At 41.9% G+C, this 6,000-nt stretch overlaps 1 protein-coding gene across 2 annotated transcripts in view; it reads left to right on the top strand.

Annotated features, from left to right (window-relative positions):
- The window catches only part of NT5C2 (5'-nucleotidase, cytosolic II), a 78,853-nt gene that overhangs the window by 13,796 nt on the left and 59,057 nt on the right, over positions 1–6,000 (top strand). Inside the window, exon 1 of one of the 2 annotated variants that reach the window (XM_024213632.2) lies at positions 3,988–4,006. The exons of the other annotated variant lie outside the window; for it this stretch is intronic. The gene's annotated coding sequence lies outside the window, so the exon portion shown is untranslated. Of the gene's footprint in view, positions 1–3,987; positions 4,007–6,000 lie in introns of those variants that run through there. 2 annotated transcript variants of the gene reach the window in all.

Below are 6,000 nucleotides of genomic sequence, written 5' to 3'. Positions count from 1 at the left end.
CCCCCCCCCCCCCCCCCCCCCCCCCCCCCACAGCGCCTCCCGCCTGCCGGATCAGCGCCTTCCCCCTCCTCCCCCCGCCTCCTGCCCATGGCAATCAGCTGGCTTGCGGTGTTTTGGAGGCAGGGGGGAGGAGGAGCGAGGACTCGGCGTGCAGGCTCCCCCTACCCCCCGAACGCGGCAAGCCAGCTGATTGCCCCAGGCAGGGGGGGAGGGAGGGGGAGCCTGCGCCAGGTCCTCGCTCCTGCCTCCTAAACGCCACAAGCCAGCTGATTGCCCTGGGCAGGAGGGAGGAAGGAAGGGGGAGGAGCGAGGACTCGACTTGCCTCTCCCCTCCCTTCCCTGCCTCCTGCTGGCGGCAATCAGCTGGCTTGGGGTGTTTTGGAGGCAGGAGGAAGGGGGGAGGAGCCAGGACGCAGTGCGAAGTAAAGGGGGGGGAAGGGGCGGGTCAAGGGTGAGGGCTTGGGGGAAGGGGTGGAGTGGACAGGCTGAGGGTTGAGCCCCCCCCACCCCCGGTGCTTGCAGAATAGGGGAAGCTGCCCTGGAACCTAACCCCCCTATTTACATTAATTCTTATGGGGAAATTGGATTCACTTAACATTGTTTCACTTAAAGTCACATTTTTCAGGAACATAACTACAACGTTAAGTGAGGAGTTACTGTATTAGTCATCCACACAGCTAAAACTGTTGTCCACATTCTCATCATCTTGTGTCTCTATTACTGCAGTGCCCTTTTCTCTAGCTTTGATAAATACAATTTTGCCCCACTCAATCTTTTAAAATCTCTCCTCCTCCACCCATCTCTCAACTCCTGCCTCTGTCAGTGAAGCCAACTGTCATCTCCCACCTGTTACATTTTAAAACAAGCAACTTCATGCTTTCTGCCATGTTGCTCCTCAACCCTAGGAAGAGGTCCTTTTAAACATCTGCAAAGCTTCCTCATTATCTTCCTGCAAATCCCGCCTCAAAACTCTCCTTTCCCACGATGAATAAAAAAACCTGACAAGGATTAGGGTGCTGGTGTGCTGACACCATTGCCTGTCATGCTGATCAATGTTGTCTCCTTATTTCATTGTACTCCCCTGTCTGTCTCTGTTTCCATCTGTTGTCTCTTTTCTTACACTTAGATTGTAAGCACTTTGAGGGAGGATCAGTCTTTTGTTCTGGGTCTGTACAGTCCTAGCACAGTGGGTATTGGTTCATGACTATAGTGATACAAATAATTAATAATATTTTGCGTAAGAGTGTCAATACACATTGTGTCTAGAAAAGACATCCAAGTTAACAAAAACTGGTTTGTTTAATAGTTAATTATGCAGCAATTACCATAGCACCTGTGTACACAGGGGATATTCGCCAGAAATTAAATCACTGTCCATAATAGGCCCCGTAAACAGCTTTTTCCCTCTACTACCTCACCTATCCAGAAATAACCCGCTAGAGACTATAGTCTGTAAACCAAAGTATAAGAAATAAATGCATGACCAGGAAATGTTTGACCAGCTCCCTATGGACTGTTGGCAAAAACATCTCAGCCATTGCAGTGGTGCACAGGGAGAGAGAGAGGCCCTGTGGCAGACACGACCCAAACCACATAGGTCTTATAGATCTTAAATAACACCAAGAAATGGATGAGAAGCCAGTGCAATTAATGGGGCACAGGTGTAGTGTTATGAATCCAATCATATTGAATTATTGAATTAATGGAGATATCCTATCTCCTAGAACTGGAAGGGACCTTGAAAGGTCATCAAATCCAGCCCCCTGCCTTCACTAGCAGGACCAAGTACTGATTTTGCCCTAGATCCGTAAGTGACCCCCTCTCACAACCCTGGGTTTAGCAGGCCAATGCTCAAACCACTGAGCTATCCCTCCCCCCCCAAGTTATATCTTTTAGTATAACTTGCAAACTACAGGGCATATTTTCAATTCAATTCATGCACATCTGCAGTTAGTGTGAACAAGAATTCAACAGCAAATTCCTGCCCGTTAATACTGTTTAGCCGTTATATTGCTCTTTTCATGCTCATAGCCATCTAAAAACATTAACTAATTGCCGTGAGTTGAGACTATGCTAACTGTATCCCTTGAAAATAATTATTGTTCCAGGAAGAGGATCTTATTTGCTGTCATCAAAAGAATTAAAAAATGCTCTCAAAGAGGCAGCCATCTAGGAGAAAAATGATTTAAAATGAGGAATTTACTCAAGGCACAAGGCAGGGAAAATACCAAAATAACAATTTTCTGGTTTAGAGAAAGGTGGGTGAGGTAATATCTTTTATTGGACCAACTTCTGTTGGTGAGAGAGATGAGCTTTTGAGCTATGCTGAGTTCTTCAGGTTTAGGTCATTTACAGTCTTCTCTGCTTACATTTGGAAATTGTGGGCTCTCACAAAATTGCTAGAGTTTTAAAGTAATTGATATTCTATTTTTTCAAAAGTAGCAATAATTAAAATGCCCTTCAGAAATGATTTTGTGATTGGCTACTAAACAAAATTATTGGCTGATAAGCTGAGAATGATTTGAATTGGCACCCTACAGTTCGACCAAAAAACCCAAGAAATGTGTAGATGAAGAGTTAAGGGAATTAGTGTAATCCTTCCAAAACAGTGAAATTTACATTGAGGATTGGAACTCCATTTTTTATCCATGCAGTTCTTTCTAGTGCAAATGGCAGGTCAGCTGTCTATTGTTTAGCAAAAATGAATGGGTAAAAATAAGTTTCAGACCGGTTTTTAGATTTTGTTGTTTTCATTGGCATGAGTCAATGCTGACATCATTAAACCAACATACTTTGGGAGGTAGTTTGTTTTTAATTGTTATGGTCATATTTTAAAAAATAAAATATAGGTACTGTCAACAAGGTGAAAGATCCAGGTGATAATCAGTGGTCCTAATATCATTATTTATTTATTTATTTACAATAGCACCTGTGTTAGCTGCATCCTAAATATTCAAAAATAGTGGTTCCTGCTCTAAGGAACTAGCAATCTAGAGACAGAAATTAGGGAAAATGGAATAACAATAGGCATTTTGGGTATGTCTACATTGCAGTTAAATAACAGTAGCTGGTCTGTGTCAGCTGACTCGGGCTGAGGGGCTGTTTAATTAATTGTGGTGTAGACATTTGGGCTCAGGCTGCAGCATCTACACTGCGATTAAACAGCCCCTTAGCCTGAGCGCCCGTCAGCTGACACAGGCCAGCCATCGGTATGTAACTGCAGTGTGTAGACGTACCCAATATGTATATTACCTTGAGTCACAGTAAGCAGTGCAGCAGAGGTGGGCCTTTAAAGAGGACTTCAGTGTGGATGAGTTCAGTGTAGTCGTACCACACTGCATTGAAGAAGGGACTGAGGTGATGGAAGCTGGCAAACAAGTAGGAAAAGCTGGAAGCACTGTTGGAACATAGGGGATAACAAAAGGTCAGTGCAGAGTTCAAAAAGGGAAGAAAAGTCAGGAGCGCTAGAGTTGTGTGGAGATTACAAGATGCCTTGTTAATGAACCTGCTAAGACTGAGTCAATCTAAATATTATTCTGGCAAGCAGCACTCCATAGCTGTAGAAGTTTTCAGACTTTCTTAACAGACATTGAACTTCCATACAATACAACCAATGCTACATATTAAAATCGGAATATGTGTATGCTTGAATACATATTAAAATATCTCCTACACCCTTGAACACACATTATAATGTCACACAATGTATATTCGAGATGTTTAGCCCCACGTTGGGTATTACAACACCCACAGTGGGAGTGCAGTATAGTGATTAGTGCAGAGGGCCTGGAGTCAGGACTCCTGGATTCAGGTGCCATCTCTGCTGTTGACTTGCTTTATGATCTCAGTTAATTTCAGTGACATGCGGTTCACCTCTCTGTGCCCCAAGGTCTCCAGTCTGTGAAATGGGGATAACACCACCAATTATCTCAGAAGGGTGTTATGAGAATTAAGGTTTGTAAAGGGCTTTGGGATCCTGAGATGCCAGGTGCTAAAGAGAATCAAGGTAAAGTATTCTGATTCTGTCCATGGTGTGAATGCCTAACAGTAGTATTAACAATTATATTAGGGATATCAAAACTGAACACATGAGCCCAGAACAGACAAAAAGTGCTTGGTAAACTTCTTGTGAGTATCTTAAAACTCAGAGGTTTAGTGCTGGTTTTGTTTTCTGTTGTGTAAACTCTCTGAGAATGTACTAGAAAAGTGGGATTGTCACTGCTGTTATTTATTTATACTTTTTTGGCATGTAATCCTATGAACTGACTTGGTCAAAGTATTAAAAACAAAATCAGCTGAACCAAGGATAGTGTACGAAAGCCAAATATATATATTACTCTGGGATGCAGAAATTTCTAACCATTTGCTAAAAAATGAAGGAAAGAAAAATAGCCAGTAAAGGTCCCCTTGAAGGGGAGAATGTCAATGCCATGCTATTCTGTTTGCCAACATTTGCAAAACTTTTCGATGGGTAGTTCTCTATATAAGCCATGATCTAACAAAGAAGGAAATCAGTTTATTTCAAAATTTGTGTAAAAATCCCATGTTCTTCTCCAGACACTCTTGTGTGTCATGTGCTAGCCTGGATCAGGGTTTCACAGCAAGCTTTTTTAAATACCTCTCCGAAATGAGCTCTGTATCAGAAACACTAAGGCGCTTGATTATGACTGCATTAGCAGGAACCACAATTGTAATAAATCATAGGGAGATATTTCTAAAACATCTTATCTAGGCAAAGGTTTCTAATTTTTGTGGAGCTATTTACAGATGATTAATCTCAAAAATAGATTTGTAACTAAAGAAAGATGCATCATATTTCATTTGCTCAGAGTTGAAAGTCTTGACTGGCCAGCTGCCCACTCAGATAGATATTTATCCCAGTAACTTACAGATGGATGGAGTAGTTTAACCCATCATATTTTTAGTTATTATCCTTGGCATCAATTTAAAGAGGAACTTGTGTTCAGAAAAGAAAAAAAAAATGAAAACCTGGGGTGGGATCTTTTCACTCTTATTCACACAGGTAATCTGAATGTACAACTCCAATTTACCAGAGTAGTTCCATTGAAGTCAGGTGGGGCTGTTTGTGTGAATAAGGCTTTCAGGATTGGGGCCACAAATTTGCAATCCTTGTGCCTTTTGTGTGTTCCTAATATTTTATCTCAAAGCAGGCACATTGCTGTATGAGCAATACCTACTTACCTGGTGAAGTGCCTGTTAGAGTTGACATGATTATCAAACATTGCTGCATTGGTAGGATTTGTTATCATGCAATGTTATCTAAATAAAGTTAGATTAATGAAATTTCTACTACTTTATGCCTTCATTTCCTTTTGCCTTGGTTGTTGCAGCTCTGATTTCTGTAGCTTCCCCAAATCTCAGCTTTTCAAACTCCAACATGCACAGAATGATGCTGGCTGCTTTCTCACATGTTGTTACAAAACCAGACACATCTCCCAGGACCTCAACCAACTCCATTGGCTCCTCATTCATGTAAGGATGCGATTAAAGGTGAACAATTAAAATACTCCCACCATCTGAGAAACAAATGGATCCACTGTGTTCCGGAATTCTTTTTGGAATGATACTATCCAACTATTGGACCGTGGCATTGCTGGCCTTTGTAATGCACTCCTACTCAGATGCACCTTTCCACTGTATCATCATCTTTTTTTCAAGATGGCACAAAAATGTCATGCAGCAATTGAAGTGACAAGATGAGGCTAAAGTAATGGAAAAAGTCTTCTGACTTTGATTGTGGCCTGTTGTTTGTTATGTCTTTCTGTTGTGATGGAGACATCTGAAAAGGTAGACAAATGTAAATGTTCAGAATCGTTGGCATGTTGATGGATTCAGACTGCCTTCACGTGGAAAAAGAATCAAATGCTCTCCTTTATGACGTTGCTTCCACAGAGCCCCGGTGGCCAGGAGATCTTTTTGAGTGATCATTACCATTTAGTGGCCATATTTATTTCCTAATCCATAGATGAAAGATAGCTG

The sequence above is a fragment of the Terrapene carolina genome, unplaced genomic scaffold (genome assembly GCF_002925995.2).
Source record: "Terrapene carolina triunguis isolate 2854851 unplaced genomic scaffold, T_m_triunguis-2.0 Scaffold95, whole genome shotgun sequence".
Taxonomy (NCBI): domain Eukaryota; kingdom Metazoa; phylum Chordata; order Testudines; family Emydidae; genus Terrapene; species Terrapene triunguis.
Note: the sequence above shows the minus strand (reverse complement) of the source record. Positions and strands in the feature narration are given on the sequence as shown.